Source organism: Lagopus muta, chromosome 9 (assembly GCF_023343835.1).
Source record: "Lagopus muta isolate bLagMut1 chromosome 9, bLagMut1 primary, whole genome shotgun sequence".
Lineage (NCBI taxonomy): Eukaryota > Metazoa > Chordata > Aves > Galliformes > Phasianidae > Lagopus > Lagopus muta.
In genome coordinates this window covers 6,079,209-6,098,116 of record NC_064441.1, presented here as the reverse complement: position 1 = coordinate 6,098,116, position 18,908 = coordinate 6,079,209, and the positions used below count along the sequence as shown (strand labels likewise).

The following is an 18,908-nucleotide window of genomic DNA, read 5'->3' as shown; positions in this document are numbered from 1 at the left end:
GGCATCTGGAGTAGGAGGATGGGATCTTGGATGGGCAAGAGGTAATGGCCTTAAGTTGCATCAGGGGAAGTTTAGGTTGGATATTAGGAAAAATTGCCTCTCAGAAAGAGTGATGGTGCACTGGCACAGGCTGCCCAAGGAGTGGTGAAGTCACTGTCCCCAGGGGTGTAACTGAGCTGTGGAGATGTGGCACTAAGGGAGGTAGTCAGTGGGCATGGTGGGGATGTGCTGATGGGTGGACTTGGTGATCTTAGAGGTCTTTTCCAACTATAACGATTCCATGATTTGCCTCTGTTTGGGGCTCCATTTGGGTGCCTGCAGCTGTTTTTTCAGTTGCATACCAAAATAATAAGTTATGCCTTCAAGAAATCCAGGGAACCCCAAGCACCTTGTGTAGCTGAGTGGTTACTCCCTGTTTGCAGATAGAAAAGGCACTTGTTGGCACACAGCAGAGTTGAGCACGCAGCTCACGTCCCTCACTGCTGCTCCTTTCTCCACCCTAGGACCACCATGTCCCTGGCCACCAGCACCGTTCAGTCAGTGTGTGTGCTGAGCACAACAGAGCCCTGCAAAGGCCCTCATTTGAGGGTGGCTCAGACTAACAGGTGAGCTCAAAGCACTGGCTGTGTTTTCCCCCTCTGAGCATGGCTCCATCTCCCATCCTTCCCTGCCTGTGAGCACAAAGGAGGGTGAGTCACCGCAGAGAACACCGTGCTCCCATAGTGCAGCAGATGGGATCGGGGAGTCTGGTACAAATTGTCCTTTTTCATTCATTGAAACTCTCTTAACCCTCCTGAGGCTGTTCTCTGTATTGTTCATGAGCTGGAAATGAAGCAGCTCCTTCACAACTCGGGCTTTGCTGTGCCAGCCCTAGGTGTGACTTTGCCCTTTGTTATTAAAAAATGGTGAATGTTGCTGAAGGCTTCTCATGAGTGTGTGAGTTAGCACAGGCGTTAATTCATTGGGTGAATTGTCTACTTTCTTCATGCTCCACCTTTCTCTGAATGCTCTCAGAGTGCATCGAGCTGGAATTGATGTTTGCAGCACGTTGGTTTCTGTAGCAGGAAGAAAATCAATGGAAGACTTCAATTTCTCTCTTCTGTATCAGATAAACATTTTGAGCCAAAGTAACAGAATTTGTCATCGGCTGAGGAGAAACAGTCAATCAAAATTATCCCAAACCCATGTTTTGGATTTCTGTCACAGTGACACGGTCAGGCTTTGCTCAATCCTGTTTCCTATAACAATGAGTCACAACATGAGTTTTCATTTTCAGTTCCTTCTGTATTTAATGGATGTGCATAGGGTACTACAGGGCCTTTGGGGATGTTGGCAGCCGGCTGCATTCCTTCCCCTTTTCCCTGCAGGATAACTTTTTTCCTACTTTTGGTGATATTCATTCATAAGACTTGCATAACCACGGGCTGCAGGCTCTTGTCTGAGATCTATGAGATTTGCTCTGGGTAGAACTTAGTTTTTGCAATTACATTGCATTTTTTTTCCATAAATGCATTTTAATGGAAGTTTCCCAAGCTGCTTTTATGTTGTGATGTTTGCAGAAACACAAATCGGTGTTGGGAGAAAGCTACTCTGGTGTTTACTCATTTCAGCCCTACTTTTGAAGTCTGAGCCAGGAAACAAACCCCACATCCTGAGATCAATGCCAGGTGAGCACCCAGCTCAGGAAAGTAACAGTGAAAAACCAGTATCCATTGCCATGAATGGAATGAGTTAAAAATCATACCAAGCAATGGCCACTCCGGTGAAGTAACAACCTGCTGGCAGGGACTCTGCAAGGAAAAAAAACATCGAAATCCATTGGATAAATTATCTGTTGCAAATTATTTCTCCAGCTCTAATTAGTAATCTTCATTTTACACAGTAGGCCTCTAATGACCTGCTTGACAACTATGATGCCTGACAGACAGTAGGGATTTGCATGAAAATGAGTGTTGTTTCCTCCCTTCGAAGCCATAAAACAGCAGCAGCAAGGATGCTCTGCTTTGCTGTGCAGAAGTGGGATAACCATGCAGCAAGCTCTGGGTGAAAGGAGATAATTCAGCTGTGTGTGAGGAAACAGAGAAAGAAGGAAGCACTAATCTGAACCAGAAATAACAGCACCCAGTGCACAAACAAGCCTAATCAGATCGGTTGCTAAGTGGAGTCATGTGAATAGCAGATGATGGAGCAGAAGCACAAGATAGAGCTCAATGAAAGCATGGGGACCTGGCACGGAGAGGGCTTGCAGTCTTTTCTGTGATTGAATTAACTTTTGCCTTTTTATAGGGAGGATTTTTGAATTTTGGACCTGTTTCAAGAGTGTTACCATGTCCTGTCTGCCCATGACTGACAGGGTTTGGCTCTTTGTCTGCCTTGTATTTCCTGGATTCATACAGACGATGCTCTTGCCAGTCAGTAGGGCTCAGATAAGGTTAAAAAGAGCAAAAGAAAACCAGGAGAAGACCAGAAGTCTGTCCCCCTGCAGTTCTAAGGCCTTCTTTCTTTCCCAGGGAGCTGCAGTATTTTTGGTGATTTCAGCAGTGTTGTGCCCAGCACAGCACAGCACTTCTTGTGCTTCGACAGCTCAGTGCACCTGGAATTTATTACTTGGCAAAACTGGCGACTTCTCTCAACTGGGAAGGTGTTCTGGAGGTGGGGATTTATCCTTCCTTTCCTTCTGGACAACTCACTACAGTGAATCCAGGAGTGGTCAGGGCAGCTGGGATCAGGAATAACATTGCATCAATTCATGAAGAAAAAAGTGGGTTGTAGTTGCTGGTCATCCTGTTCACTTTGATTTTTCATTTAGCAATTTGGCAAATGATCTTCCCAGCACAGAAGATAAGACATGGAAGAACCCACCTCCAGCTGCTTCCCTGTGGATTGATCCCATTCCTCTGTCACATGTTGCTGATCTGAGTTTGTGCTAGCTGGATGTACTGAGCACACAGTATGTGTCATCTGGGTTGGCCTCTGCCCCCCGAGCTGCTGGCAGGGCTCATTGCTGGGGGCGCACCATCCTGAGTGAACAGTACAGCAGCAGCGGCCATGGGTTTACAACCTCATGGACTTTCTATCAAAACACATGGGTCGCTCTGGGGACTGATGCATTTGGCACCTGGATGTACCCACTGGGCTGCAAGGAGCGCAGGGGAAGGCCCACCGCAAAATGAGGAGCCCCTGCTCAGATCGTGGGCATCAGGACTGGCCTCCCCATTGCATTGGAAGTGTTTTGATTTTTGTTTCCTTTGCAGAGCACAACAGATTTTGAAACTTCAGAAGTTGCCATGAAACAAACTCTCTGTTTGCCAGCCAGCTCTCTCTGCGGGTCATGGCTAGCCCTTGCTTAAACCTTTTGAAGTCAGAAATAACACAGAAGAAGCCTCTGTCTCTGCACAGATTTGTATGGAGAAATGTGACTTGTGATCATCTTTTAAAACAAACTTAACTATTGGGTTTATTACTTTCCATGTTCCGTCCCTCCTTACTCTCAGCAAAGATCTGCAAGAAACACCACACCTTACATATGGGAAGTGAGCTGCTGCGGTGTGGCATGCAATGTGAGCATGGCAGTGCCCTCTGCTTCTCATTCCCAGGAGCAGGGGATGCCATCTGCCAATTTTTTTTTTTAAACCAGGCTCAGGGTTTGATCTAAGAGAGAATTATAATTTCAGTGTCTGATTCAGAATGCGCTGCCACTGCTGAATATTTATAAATAAAGGACTTTTTCCAAATCAATCAGTGCTGCTCTTGACCTGAATTCAGGCAGTTGGGTTTTTCATCCCCTCTCATCATGATTTCATTTTCTCATCCCCGTCACCGCATGGATTTTTCTGCAGTGACTAATTCTGAGCAGTGTCAGCTCGCTGCTGAAAAGCAGCGTCAGAAATGTATGGTTATCCAGGATAATGGGTGCCAACGGCACAAATCCTACAGCTGTGAGGGGGGAAAATGACAGTCATCTGAATGCCCAATTGTTTGCATCCCTTCGTCATCCTAGAGCTTCTGCAAAAGAGAAGCAATTCTTTTAAAGGGTCTGAGGAATAACATCACAAGGCAAACGCTTCCAAGTTACTGTTCAGGTTCCTTTGTGGTGGCTGCAGCAATCCTTCAGAAGGGTTTGCTCTGAGGATTTCTTAATTTTGAGAGGATAGCTTGGGAAGTGACAGTGACTGTGCTGAGTTAATGCACAGCTTTGTTTTCTCAGTCAGCTTTTCTCAGGCAGTCTGAACTCTGGTTTCCATTTTTGCATCTGCATTTTGGTGCGCTGTGACAAATATTTCTGGTAGGTGTAAGGAAGCATTGCATCTTTCCTTCAGAATTCAGGTTTTGAGTAATTTCAACAAACTTTGAAGTAGTCTTAATGATGAGGGTCATCATTTGAGGAGAATTGTCTCATTCATTCCATATTTTCCCAGCATAATGTTTTAAGTATGGCATCTCTGCAACATTTGGAGGTTCACAAGTGTTTGCAGCCTTGCAGTGCTTCTCTGCTGCACTTTTCAGGAAGGAAAAATGTGATGTGATTGTATTGGATGCACCGTGGTTCATCTCAGATATCTGAAAGAATCTGAAAAATCATTGCAGATTTCTTTATGGCAAGAAAAAAATTGCGTTGTTCTCATAGAGAAAATAAATAAAGTTCTCGTATTTTGCCTTCAGAAAATCTTCAAGCAGGGAAAGAGGAGCTTTGATAGCTTCCCCCTGCGTTGTTAATTGCTACAGTAATCCCATAGCCAAATCCTTTGCTATCTGAAAACCATTGCAGTTGTGCAGTGGGGCTCATGCCTCCTGAACCCTTGCTGCGTGCACTCGTGGGCTTTGTTTCTGCATGGCTGTGGGGTTGGAGGAGTTTCCAGCTCCGTTCACTCATCTCAGGGCAGATGCCTCCAAAACACAGAGCACTGGACGCACGTGTTTCCAATTAGAGTAAGAAAAAATAATAATACATTTTTAGAGGTTTCCAGATTTAGGCCAAAGTGTTTATAAAACTGGTTTCAGCTTTTAAGAATGTATTTCCTGGCTCTGGAACTAAGAGGAGCCCCTTGACTCCATGGGACTTTGGATGGGATCCCTGAGCATTCCTGGAGCTCGAGGGCGCAGAGCAGAGGCTGCTCACAGCTGTGGGCAGCTCTGCTCAGGAGATACGCTTATACTGAGGTCTAGGAGCTAAAAACCCCAAACTCCTCCCAGAATCACAGAGTAGGAAGTAGGGCAGAGGATGGGGCCTGTCTCCTGGACACCAATGTTGGGCTGCTCCATGATCTCCTCCACATTTGTTCCAGTCTCACTGAAAATGACATACAAAAGCACCGGCCCATTTAGTCCAGAGGGAATGACTTCTAGTGTCCATGTTTCAAATATATGTTCTCTCCTTTTTCTCCTCTTTGTTTTTTTTGTGTCCGATGCGAGCGGTGAGAACCCATTTTGTGTTTTATTTTCCTTCATTTCAGCATCTATCTCCGTTCCCTGAAAGCTGCAGTTATTCCATAAAGCCAGTTGCTCAAGTAAATAATAGTGATCTTACCCCATAAAGCTGCTGAAACTGTTGAAATACATTAAAATATTGGAGCTATTATTATTAATATAAATTACAAGAAAACAGAACGTTAGCTGAATCTCTTATAAAAGCAGGAAATCTTCTCCAAGTTGGTTTTAATTTCAATAACAGAGATCATTTTCCCAGGAATGTGAAGGATGGCTTCATAACATCAGCCTATCAGAAATATTGCCCTGTCGGCCCCGTTCCCTGCCAGCAAAGCACCGCTGTCTCTTTTTCAGATATAGGAGGAAGTACTGATAATGAACATTTCATAAAAGCACAGAGACCTCTATCAAAGGAAGAGATGCATAATGTGTTTCCAGAGTTGTTATAGTATTTGCCTTTATACAGTTATTATTTGATGTTTAGGTTTGCTTGAGAGGAACATCTGAAAAAGATCTGCTAAGTCAGAGACAGCACTTTTAAAAAGCACTTAATGAATTTTTCTTGCTGTGTTGATATTGAGAGGTGATTTATTTGTAGATCATCCCTCTTTTTTTTTTTTTTTGTGCAAAGCATTTGGGCTTTTCAAAATTCTATTAGTAAAATTACTTGTGCAGTAGTTTTCTGATGGAGGCAATCCTGCAGGAGCTTTGTGTGCGTTGATTTAGTGCCCATGAATGAGGCTCATCTGCCCTCCCTGCACACTGTTTTTTTGCAGTCAGCAGTGACTCAGCACTGTGATAGCGGGGCTTGGAGATGCCCAATGGAAACCCAGAGCTCAGCCTCCCCATCCTTGGCACCCTTTGGGACGAACCCTTTGTGGTTCCCCGAATGCCCCTTCTCTGAGCTGTGGGGAGACACCTGGTGCTATTTTTTGAAGCAATATTAAAATACATATTAAAGTTTAGGAACCAAATCTTTTATTTCGTCCTTAATCGTGACATTATCCAATCATTAATTTCCTGTGAAATTCCTGCAAATCCCATGTGGGAGAAATGAATCACTTCACTGGGGGAGAGCTTCCTCCACCCTGCCCAGACTCATGCGGGGCAGCTGCAGCAGCTCTGCGGTGATGGGTGATCACTGCATCCCCTGGCAGTTCAATTTAATTGACGTAACATTAAGCTGTGTCACATCACTATTAAAAATAAATGGCACAGAGCAGACATCAGATAATCGGATAGGAAAAAAGGTTTCTTTCTGATTTTCCTCTCGGCGTCTCTTTTCCTTCTGGAAGGCAGTGGGCAGCACAGGGAATGTCACTGACTCATTGTGGCTGTTCTGTTTGGCACATCCCCACCCTCATTAGTGGCCAGGCGGTGACGAGGCTGTCGGGTGAGCTGACAGCTCGGTCCCCAAATTTTACAGATCTCCTTTAGCAGCTGAGCTTGTCAAACATTTTGGGTAGAAAGAGCAGAAATGTGTAATAGAGGTGTCTGATTAGAGCTGTAAAATTCATCCAAATCCCAAAGGATGCAGAGCCGCTCTGGAAACCCCACACAGATATGTGAAGGCATTATCAGGCACCGGGGTCGATTAGGTCGTTGCCAGCAGTAATAAACCCATGTGTCTCCATCCCAGCTGCCTCCAGAAATGAAGCACATTTCTTTCATGGCGCTGGCACAGGCTGTGGGTGCCCCAACACTGGAGCTGCTGAAGGCCATAGAATCATAGAATCATAAAATCACAATGTTGGAAATGACCTACAAGATCATCTAGTCCAACCATCTCCTCATCACCATTGCCACCACTAGCACTAAACCATATCACGCAGCATGTCATCCAGATGCCTCTTGAACACTGCCAGGGACGGCGACTCCACCACCTCTCTGGGCAGCCATTCCAGTGCCTGACCACTCTCTGAGTGGCCAGGCTGATGGGACCCTGATCTGGGGGGTGGCAACCAGCCCACAACAGGGGTTGGAACTGGGTGGGCTTTAAGGTCTCTTCCAACCCATGCTGTGGGTTTCTCGCTCATCTTTGGTGAGTTCCTAAGGAATGCTGTGGGTAGAGCTACCAAGTGCCAACCCAGTTCAGTGCTGCTGCTTCTCAAGGCCCACACCTCCCTGGTCCCAACTTGGCCACATCTGTGCTGAGCCCTGCGACTGACACTGATGCCACCACAGCCCAAGCAGGCCACAGAAATCAGGTCAGCTTCTTCTGGTGTAAAGCAGCACACCTTTGCTGAAGCCTGTGGAGTTAAAAGAGCACAAGAAAGACCAGAATTAGGTCAATCAGATGCACTGCTCCTTCTATGCAGCACTGTGACCCTCTTCTTCCTTCCCGTACTCCTCGGTGCACTCAAGTAGGTCAGGAGTACCTCTGCCAGGCAGCTGAGCCCACCCAGGTCACTCTGAGACACTTCCCAGAACAGCAGAAAATCAGTCCCTTCCTGAGCACCAGTGTGCACCCCAAGCACCAGCACCTGCTGAGAAAGAAGCATCACTGAAACAACAGGAACTAAGGTCCAGCTTTGCATTCACAGTGCTCAGAAGCAGTGCCAGGGGTTGGCCTGGGGTCAGCAGAGCAGTGTGGTTGCAGAAAGGCCTCTGCAGTGCTTTACCACTCGCAAGGTGAATTAGTCATCTCCTCGCCATACCTGAGAAAGCAGATGCCACAAAATACCTTCAGTGCCATCTAGCTACTAAGTCACAGTGCACGTTGCAGGAGTGCTGGCTGCCATCAGCCCTTGCCGGCACCCCGCTCCAGATGATGCTCTGCCCTTGGGGCTCTCATCAAAATGGTGATGAAAGCCACAAAGACAATTTGCAGCTGCAGACAGCTCTGCTTCAAATGGATGTTTATCTGAAGTGCTGCAAAGCCAATTCCTTGGAAGGAAGGGGAAATAAATAATAAAAAAGGCACACACCCCAAGCCTGTGGGATTTATCCTGCTGCTCATGAAGGCGCTTCGGTACAGTGTGCATATCTGAATGCTATCTGAATTCATATCTGAATCAGGAACACTGACACTTCCTGGCTTTGGCTTTTGTTTCATGAGGGTGAAACAAAAATTAATGAGAAGAAAAATACAATTAATTTCAGAAAGGGGTTGTACTTGTGGCGGGCTGTACTTTGGTGAGATTGTTCCATTTGCAGTGTAATGTGTTCAGATAAAACCTGTCTAGGAATGACTTTATGGTCTTGACATGAGGAGCTACAGGACAAACATCCATGCTCACTTCGTGTCTAACGGCAGTGTTTGGCTATGGCTCAAAGGATGGGGTGCAAACCTCCCCACTTTGACAGTGCTGGCTCAAATCCATAGCGAGTTCCTGACAGCTGGAGCCATTCCTCATATGACAAAGTGGATGTTGGACCTTGGCACTGTGGGGTGGATCATGGCAGAACATCCATGCATAAGGAGACTTCTAGAGGACACATAAAGCTTTCATCGTGGAAGTTTCTACCATGGCAAAATGTGACAGCTCCAGCAACCAAGGCCTGGCAGCAATCAGCTGTCCTCTCAGCCAGAATTACCGTGCAGACACTTAAATAAAAATGAGAGCGGTGCTCAGACCTGACACCACATCTCAATCCTGGCTGCTTTACACCTGCCGAGCACAGAGCTGACCCCAGGGCCAGATCTGGCCCACGGCTCCATCCTGGCAGCCACAGTGATTTAAAGGCATGTCAGTGTCAGTCACCGGCGGTCCCTCTGAACACCAGATTTATCTTGCAATCTGCACTGGGAGGTGGGAACGGCTCCTTCTGCTCCTGTGTGGGATAAATCAGCCACACGCAGCTCTGCAATTTACAGGGCACAGCGTCGGCATGGGCACCTGCAGCCTGTGGGTGTGTACAGATGTTGATGCCCACCCTGCAAAAGGAGCACAGATTTTGGGATTGTAGCAGCAAAACCAACCCAAAAGGCGACTTCTGTGCCCATCCCTCCAAAAAATAATGCTGGCAGCAGCCACAGTGGGCCCTGGCAGTGGGAGCAGTCAAGTCAAGGCATTTTTCCACAGCTGAATGACGGGGTTCTCAAACGTGTAAAGCGCAGTCGCTGAAACTGATTGTGGCTCTACGTGGATAATTTCTAACAGTATCCTGTTCTTGTGTTGAAATAGTAATGCATAATGTATGGCCGTGCATTCCTGCAATAAACATTTTACGTTTAATTTAGAAATCTCTGAGTCATTAGAAAAGTTCTCTTATTAGGCAGCACAAACCTTTAGGAAGTCAGCAATAGCAGAGTCTCAGAAAAAAAAAGTTAATGATGAAGAGAGTTGGAGCGGTGCAAAATACCTGTGCTGGGAAGGGGAGCGGGGCCGTGCTGGGGCCAGCGTGAGGGATGCGCGTGCTGTGCACTGACTGCAGCTCCCCAGAATGAGACCTCCCCAGTATGAGACCTCCCTGTGGCAGGACTTTGGAAAGCAGCCTACAGCTATGAGCTTTGTTACTGTTTTTCCCCAAATTTTGCATCCTTAAATGCTACTTGGTGACCACTCCTCTCCAAGGAAGGCTTTGGGAGATTAAAGAAAATAAAAGCACTGGGGAAGAGTAAAGCATTGGGATTCCAGTGGGCACACAGTGCTGCACCATGGAAGCCTGCGCACCCAATGCCATTCCCTGCCCTGTCCCCACCCTGGGTGTGTGCAGTGCCTCAGGCACCACCTCCCATCTCCGCGTTATTTATTCCATGAAGTGTAAAATCACATGGAAGATATTTGAGGTTATCTGGATGTTGACATAAGTTAATCTCTCCTAAACTACTTCTGATTCATTTCTAAGAAACTTGGGCTCCTATGACCACATTTCCTTTATAGTCATCAGTGAATTTGGAATTACAGAGAGGATATCATTTGCTTTGCAGGGAAGGATGCCAACTGTGAGTTTTGTCCAGGGATTTGACTCAGCTGCAAGAAGACTGTGCTGACATACGTGAGTCCATAACAATTAATGACTGTATTTGGGGGTTTATCACTGTACTGCGGATCCCACCGTGGGTCCGCATTGCTTTTTGGCAGAGCTAACAAAGGCTGAGGTTGTGTATCTTTACACCCAGTAATTGCCTCCCCGTCCACACTAACTTTACAGAGATGCACTGTTTTTCAACATCCACGTAGGGCCTTGACCTGTACAATTCAATTTCAAACGGTAAAAATCCCCTGGTCACCATAGATGCTGGTGACAAACTAATGTGTTATGTTCCATAACCGTCTGCTCTGAGCACTGGCTTGACCTGTAAGTGTTCAGGATATAGCCTGACTAAAACAGGTTTTATTATTTTCCATTAGTGCCTGCCACAACAAAATCAACTGGCAGTCCACAGAGGAAATAAAAGTATTTTCCTCCTCTAGATAGCATCTGCTGCAAATGTAAACGGGCCTTTCCCAGCCCTCTCTTTTCCTCCATCACACCTGAGGATCCTTCCCAAGGTTCACAAATTAAGGGTTTGCCCAGTGCTCTCTCCATACCCAGCAGCACCCTAGCTTTTTGTGCCCCCCAAATGCCTTCCAAGCTACCCTTGTTTGTGCTTCTCTCCTTTCCAAAAACTTCTTTCTTTTCTTAAGGCAAATTATTCAGTTTAAAAAAAATTCCTCAGCATTAAAACCTTTCTCACGTTGTCTTGTCTCAGTAAAACAATGACATTTTCCCCTCTTTGATGCTCAGATCTAGCTCTGCAGGAAATTTTACTACCACGACTCTTTCATCTCTCTCCTGGTTTGAAGATAAATGATCCTTGGACTCTTCTGGACCTGCATAAATCACAAAAGCAATCTACTAAGAGAGCTGCCTGTGGCACTGACTTCAGCTAGAATTGAAAAGGACAGCCAAAAATATCCACAGAGCTTACACAGGGAGGAACCCAAACAATTCTTTGGGAGGAAGTAGGATGGCCTGGGGTTATCTTACATCCCTGCACTCCAAGTGATTTGAGAGGTGAAAGTGTCCCATGCACCATTCTGTGCCACCAGGCGCAGAGGGCATCCCCGTCCCAGGGAGCCTGCAGGCTGCAGCTGCAGCCAATGCCTTCCCATGAGCTGCGATGCAAAGAGCTGCAGTGTGCAGCCTCTGCTGAGTGCCTTGTGCTTTCCTGTGGGTGGGACTGTGGGCTGTGAGCTATTTTTGCATCTCCCCTCGCTTTCACCTGATTGCAACCGGATACCACAAGCCCCATCAGCCACGAGCAGGGCGCGCTGCCTTGCTAATGTAACACGCCATATGCTGACGGGCGAGAAGACAGAATTTTGGGCTGCCAGGCCGGCGTTTGTTTTTTCCCTAAGAAATTTTTTAAAGCCATACTCGTGTTACTCAGAGCTCCTTGTAATTTGGGGACATCTGCAGAGATCATTCACAGTGTCATTCTTCATTAACGAAGGTGTTATCTTGAAACTGGAGTTAACGAAGCTCGCCGTGATGCTCAGCTCCTTCCAGTCTGATGCTTTGCTTCGTGTCCCATTTCCAGTCGTACAATGATGATCCGCAGCAAAATAATTTCAGAGCACACACGTACCCAGGTACTTAAAATAGTTATTTGCAACACCGTTTCATCACTGATTCAGTGGCCACTCTACAGATGAGTTAAATCAAGCATCTATGATGCGTAGCATATGTGCCTGCTGACTCTCAGGAACAGAGCAGGGCTGATGTCTTCCACTCCTCTCTAACTTTTGGGATTTGCACCCCTCCCTTCCCACCTCCCATATTTAACTCTGATTACTTCCATTTGAGAGCTTTCTGAACCTTCAGGCTCTGTGTGCCACTGAGCTGCTCTTGGTGGTCCTGACACAGCAAGAGTTGGACCAGATGACCCCCAAGGGTCCCTGTTGACCCCAACCAATTCCTCCATTCTGTGACTTTCTGATTTTGTGAAAGGAAAATCTGAGGTAATTCTCTGTTCTTCCATTCAGTGCTACACCCAAAGGCAGCATCTCACTCTGTCAATCTCAGCTCTACACCTGAGCTGCTCAAATCAACAACACAAAGGCCTTTAGGTAACCCTAGGGATTGCCGTGCTGGGATAACTTTACCAAAGATGGTGGCTCAGGTCTGGATTTCGTGACTGCTTCAGTTTTCCCCTTTTCTTTTCTGACTTGAAGAAACAGCAGAAGTATTTGCGTGGCATTTTCCACTCAAGAAGATGCTGATCTCATTTTGGTTTCTTCTGCCCTTTGATTTCGGCACAGCCACGTGCAGGGATGCTACCAAAAGGGTCAGAGATATGCATGCAGATTTTTTTCACAAACCAAATGTGTTTACGTCATGGAAATATCTTCTCTCATCAGGTGATTTTCAGTGGAAAAAAAAAAAAAGCCAATGAGCTTCAAGGCCCATCCACTTGCACATGGAAAAAAGAAATAGTCATGACAACCCAGGAGGCTCAGCCAGCAGTCAGGACCAGCTTCTATGACGCAGGTAGTTGCAGTACTCTAGCACCATCAACCTGACTGAGCTGTAGATATCCCTGTTCATTGCAGGGGAGTTGGACTAGATGACCTTTAAAGGTCCCTTCCTACTCAGATGATTGTATGACTGTATGATGATCCTGCATCCAGCTGCATGCTGGAGATTAACCCGGTGCATCCCTATGGGCTCCAGAGTGCAGTTCTATGACTATCTCCTTTGTTCTTAACTCAAGAGGGTGGCTGCAAAATGTACTGAAGCATGCTGTTTTTCACCCTTTAGTGCTTCCAGAACTTTGTGCTCATCTATCTTATGTTATTTTTCTTTCTATTTGTGGTTTTGAGGTCATGGCTGTAGAGATGTTAACCCTTCAAGTGAAGTTCAGAGCCAAAACGAGATTCTTCTCAGAGGAAATGACAGCATTTCTGCTATTGCCTCATAGCTGCAAAACATGAAAATGAGTGCACAGTAATTGATTTATCTTGCTGATCAGAAGGTGTCTCAGTGAAGTTATGTACTCATGGAAAATGCTGTGTGATAGTGTTGGGTGGATAGTGCAAACAAACACAAACTTTCCCACAAATATTTGCTTGTGTTATATTAATCTGCTTGTCTCGGCTCAGGGCTCTCCAGAGTTTATTTTCCACAAATATCCTTACAACAGCTCATTGGCAGGAATACCCAGAGAATACACTCGAGGTAATATCTGAGGAAGCTGTTTTCGAAGGTCCTTCTTAGGCCAGAGGCCCTGAACCACTGCTCCTTCCTTTCCATTCCTCCTTCCTTTCCCTTTCTTTTCCTTCCTTTTCCCACTCAGAAGACCAAGACCCTGCTGTAGCAGGCTGCAACATGAATTCTCCTGGCAGTTTATATATAGCTGGGGAGAAGGGAACAGCGTTATTTTGAGTTCATGAATTAGTCTTCATATTCCTTGCAGCAACCACAAGGCAGTTTGGGCTAGACTTGTGCATACAGGGCTGGGAGCATCTCCTCTCTTCCCTGTGGTGCAGTGAACCTTGCACTGCAGAGCCTGAGACCTGAAGGTCTGGCTTCATCTTGATGCAGAATAAAATTTATGAAATACTCTTCCAAGCCAAAGAAGGCTCTGGATACATCAAAGCATTTCGTTTTTATTAAAACTCCTTTATTTTCTATTATAATAGATAAGAAAGAAACTGGAAAGCCATTCCAGAATGGAAAAAAATATATATTTCACAGTGTTTTCTTCCTTTCTTCCTTTCAACTTGCTTACCCTTTAGGAAACATGCATAGTTTTGAAAGCAGTTTGATGGAAGTATGCATTTCTCTGGAAAAGTGTTTTGAACTTCTCCCCTCAGCACTATTAATAGTACTTAGCACTTATTCGGGTATCTTAAGCAGCGTTTCTCAAAGCACATTATGAAAGTATATCATTAGCTCTGCTCCAGATCGATCTGTCTAAAGCTGAGCTGGAATGTTTTTAATTTGGCTTCTAAATCACCATTGCCAATACGCCTCTGTGAGTTACACTTGTACAGGCAGGAAATGAAACAATTTCTCATGATGTATGTCAAAATTAGCCAGCACGACCTGGCTGCAGCCCCCAGGACAGGACATCCACTGCACTGGGGATCAGGATATTCTTCTCTGTCACCCCATTCCTGTGAGGCCATGTGCAACTCTGCATCGCACTTCTTTTTTCCCCCTTTTTCAGTCCTCTGGAAACTCACCATATCCTCCCGCTGCCATTGGAGCAATGCCAGTCAAATCATTTTGGAACAGGAGATGGGTCAGGGTGGCAGCAAAAACCATATGCATTTTTGCAAGAATTGCTGCTTTAAAAGATATTAGGAAATTATCTGAATCACAGAATCACCAAGGTTGGAAAAGACCTTCAAGATCATCTAGTCCAACCATCCAACTGTCCATCTACCACCAATATTTCCCCCTAAACCATGTCCCCTAGTGCAACACCTAAACGTTTCTACATATCCAGGGACAGTGACCCAACCACCTCCCTGGGCAGTCGTTCCAGCACCTAATCAGTCTTTCAGAGAAGAACGTATTCCTAATATCCAACCTGAACCATCCCTGGTGCAACCTGAGTCCATTCCCTCTCATCCTATTGCTAGTTATGCAGGAGAAGAGGCCAACCTCCACCTCACCAAAACCTCCTTTCAGGGAGTTCTAGAGAGCAATAAGGTCTCCTCTGAGCCTCCTCTTCTCCAGACTGAACCACTCCAGTTCCCTCCACCGCTCCCCACAAGACTTGTGCTCCAGACTCCTCACAGCTTTGTTGCCTGTCTCTGGACATGCTCTAGCATCTCATTGTCTTTCTTGTAATGATGGGGCCAAAACTGAACACAGTTTTGTTTTTTTTGTTTTGCTTTGTTTTGTTTTTGCTTTTCTTTTTTTACCATCTTAAAAAAAAAAAAAGTCATTGAATTTACAGAAAAAATTGTCTCTTGCCAAACATGGTCTGAGGTGGTTGTGATACTAGCAGCCACCCCCTTCAACACAAGACTTACGTAGGCATTGAATGGAGAAGGCAGAATGGGTGTTTGTAAAGAACTCTGCTTTTCATAGGTAGCTCCTTCCCTGGTGGCAGACCACAAACTGAGAAAAGCTGACTGCCCTTCTGGCAGCAGAAATGCAATGAGGCTATTCATAGCGAGAGGGAAAAACACCGGCTGATTTCTTTGTGTCGTGATCTGCTAACCTCACAGTTAACCTTGCTGGACACAGATCTGTTAACTTCTACATGCTCCCCCCAATTAATCTACTGAAGGCTGGGACAGAAATAACTCTCCACAGCTGTTATGAATTGATGTGTTCCTTGATGACGCTTGGCACTGCTTTCAGAAAAAAAACCCTTATTTTATGCTTTGCTGTTTGCTTTATTATTTTATTTTTACTATTTTTTAATGCTCTTTCTTTGCAGTCTGATGACATTATACTGCTCTGTTCGGCTCTGCTTGGAAAGGAAGGCAGATTTGCTACTTGAGGATGCGCCGTAACGGTAACTTCATTGCTATTATTTTGGTCTTAGAAAAAGGAAGGGTGTGGAGAGCTTGTGGGGCACGTGAGTCAGAGGGCATTGGGTTACATTTGCAGCTCTAGCACGTAGCAGCAGGCACTTTGATGCCTTCTGCCCTGCTACAGTGCCTGAATGGAGCAGCAGGAATGGAGCACCCCCCAAACCTGCCCACAGGCAGCACCAGCTGCACCAGTGCACACACAGAATGGAAATCCCCAAATGTGCAAACTGTGGAAATCAGCAGAATCCCCAGATCTGCAGAGCCACCTCTGCAAACCAAAGCTGTATGCAAGTACCAAGCAAACACAGATCTACAGAATCACATTCAGTTACACGTCTCCCATCTTTCCTACACCAATTTCAGGCTTCCATTCCTGACAGCCAACTGTTGGGCTGTAGGAAATATACTCACATGTTGAGTGTCACATCCACGGGGTTAAGATTTCACAGGTCTTTATGAAGCTTGGTTAAAATATTAACTTAATTACCAAGAATTAGGTGGTGTTTTGGAGTTTATGAGCACTCTTTCTGCCCGTGTCAAACCAGAGGAAGGGGAAGAGGTCGCTGAGTCTTCATAACAACCGGTTATGGCTTTTATACAGGGGCTGAACTATTTGGTTGGGTGTGATGTAAACCATAGTTATAGAAAAACAAGGACAGAAAGGTGTTTGAAGTGACAACACTGGCAGCAGAGCCCACACACGGCGATGTGGTGGCACAAGGGATGCCCATGGTAGGATGCTTCAGGCACAGCTGCCATGCCAGCTGGACAGCAGCTCCATTCCTCCTCCAACAGCGTAATGCTGATGGGTTTGGTTTTCTTCTCCATAATCTCCAGCACTGCTTTTTGAATGAACAAATGAAAGCACTGAGTGCCTCCCCAGGCTCCAAACAACTCGTGTTTTCTCATCTCTGCCCCCTGCTTCACACATTACTCTTCTGCTTGTCTTCCCTCGCCCTGCATCCAGGGGAGAGATTACAGTTTGCACCATCAGCAGCCAAGCAAGGTCTAAGCCACAAGGAAAGATCTGAGTCATCTCCCCGAGAGAGTATTTTAGCCATACATCATTGTTTGTTTTCAGGCAAACCAGTACAATTATGCAACATAAATTCTTTTAAAGCATTTGGGACTTCAGTTCAATTTAAAATCCTGTAGGTTTTATGGCCAGAATGAGTGATTACAAAGTGTGTGCATACAAATGAAGGCTGGGGAAGAAGCACACGGGGATGGAAGGGCGCACACAGCCCTGTGCACACTGCAGCAAAGACGAGAGCTGAGGAGCCTGTGCTGGAGGCTCTTGAGGTATTTAGGGCTCCAGAGCACTGGTTTGCTTTCTGAGTGCTGTGAGTATTTTCTGTGACTGCGATCTCCTGCAAACACATTTCCATTGGCTTCACAGATGCGAGTGACTGCTGGGATTACCTCCTGATTTATTAAATGGGGATGAGAATCTGATCTATTTAAAAACAAGGCTCTATCATGGCAGGAATAGAGGGAGACATTAAAATGTCTCCAACCTGAGTAATTTATCACCCCAGCAACGTGCTGAGCAGCCGCTTGAGGCTCAGACGCAGCCCTCGGGCAGGAAGGACAGGCTGTGAGGATGTGGCCGCTGTGTCACCACGTTCCCACTGGGAAATCAGAGCCACTGTCGAGCTGCCTTCAGCACCACCCTCTGCCTCCTCTCCCTCTCGAGGTAGGACCGCACCATCACCACTCAGAGACCACTGTGCTGTGGGTGATGTCCCACAGCAACGAGCAGAAAGCAAAGGAAAAATGCCCAAAGCTCCGCTCCGCGTGCTCTTTCAAGATAAATAATTCAGACTTTACAGTGCCAGTACCTATTTGTTTTTTTCTCCCTCCATATAGAGGAGTCTACAGTATTTTTTTCCTATTTAAGGGAGTATACTGATAGGTTGTGTCTCCTTGTTCCATTTTTACTTGCATAGATGTAAATTCCACAGCAGTAGGGGGAATTATTGACAGCAGATACTGGGATGATTCAAGGCCAGACTTTGACCTATTGATTTTACCAAGATTGCACAGGATGTATGTAGCTTGTTGCAAAATACAGTCTTTGTTTTGTTTATTGCTCAATATATAACAATGTGGACTAAAGAACAATGCCAGACTGCAGAAATGCCCAAGGATTTCTCTTTAATTGAAATCAGGACTGGGAACATCCTTGTAAATCATGAGCAGCCAGCCTTTGAGAAAATGCACTGCTTTTCCAAAGTTTACATTCAAATGGGATTTAGCTTTAACTCTTCACCTCTCACAGCTCAGCTAAATAATCTTTAATGATTTCTGTGGAGCCTCCATAGTTTGAAAGCTCCTGTGCACAACAGATGCTGGGCAGGATTCTTTTTTCTACTGTGAACAGTGATGGAGAAAAATCAAATCTGGGTAAAAATTAGAGACATTCTTGGCATCAGTGTAAATCTAGATTCCTGAAAAGCCGGATGCTCTTCCAAATCAGGATTTTGGTTCAGTCCGTTAAGAACCTTCTGGCTCACCTTGTACAATTATGACCTACATGTGCATTTTACTGGAGTGTGATGGCACTTTAGATGAACTTTTAATCCAGAAACTCTGCAGCTGTGGTGCCATAGGAGCACACAACCCCAAATTCCACCAGATTGGCCCCAGCCTTGCTCTGTGCCTCAGCCCCAGGAGAAGGGAGCTGATCGGCACCAGCAGAGCAGTTCTGAAGCTCTCGTGTCCGCACTGGAGCCCCTTCCTTCCCAGTCTGGAGCTGCCCGTCTGTTAAGAAACATACAAACAGTGCTCTGCTCAGCTGAAGATTTCACAATGGAACTTCACTTCTTCATCTTTATTTTTCCAAACCCACATTTTCAGAGGCTCTCGTTTCAGCGTGTTTATTGAATTGAGATGTCTCCTAATTATTTATAACAAAAGAGCTCATCCTTCCAGCTCATTGTAAATGGGCAGCATGCTAAATGCTAAGTTAGCAGCAGCGGGCTGCAAGAGGATCAAGATATTAAGATTAATGTAACAAATTTGAATTCTTCCATCCCTACCCTGCAGTATCCCATC

General features: G+C 45.7%; 1 protein-coding gene across 4 annotated transcripts in view; it reads left to right on the top strand.

Annotated features, from left to right (window-relative positions):
* Positions 1 to 18,908, top strand: part of TBL1XR1 (TBL1X/Y related 1) — a 382,210-nt gene that overhangs the window by 241,983 nt on the left and 121,319 nt on the right. For 3 of the 4 annotated variants that reach the window (XM_048954695.1, XM_048954698.1, XM_048954699.1), the window contains 2 exons: positions 10,301 to 10,368; positions 15,755 to 15,832. The gene's annotated coding sequence lies outside the window, so the exon portion shown is untranslated. Of the gene's footprint in view, positions 1 to 10,300; positions 10,369 to 12,716; positions 12,847 to 15,754; positions 15,833 to 18,908 lie in introns of all 4 variants that reach the window. The other variant, XM_048954694.1, reaches the window with a different exon arrangement.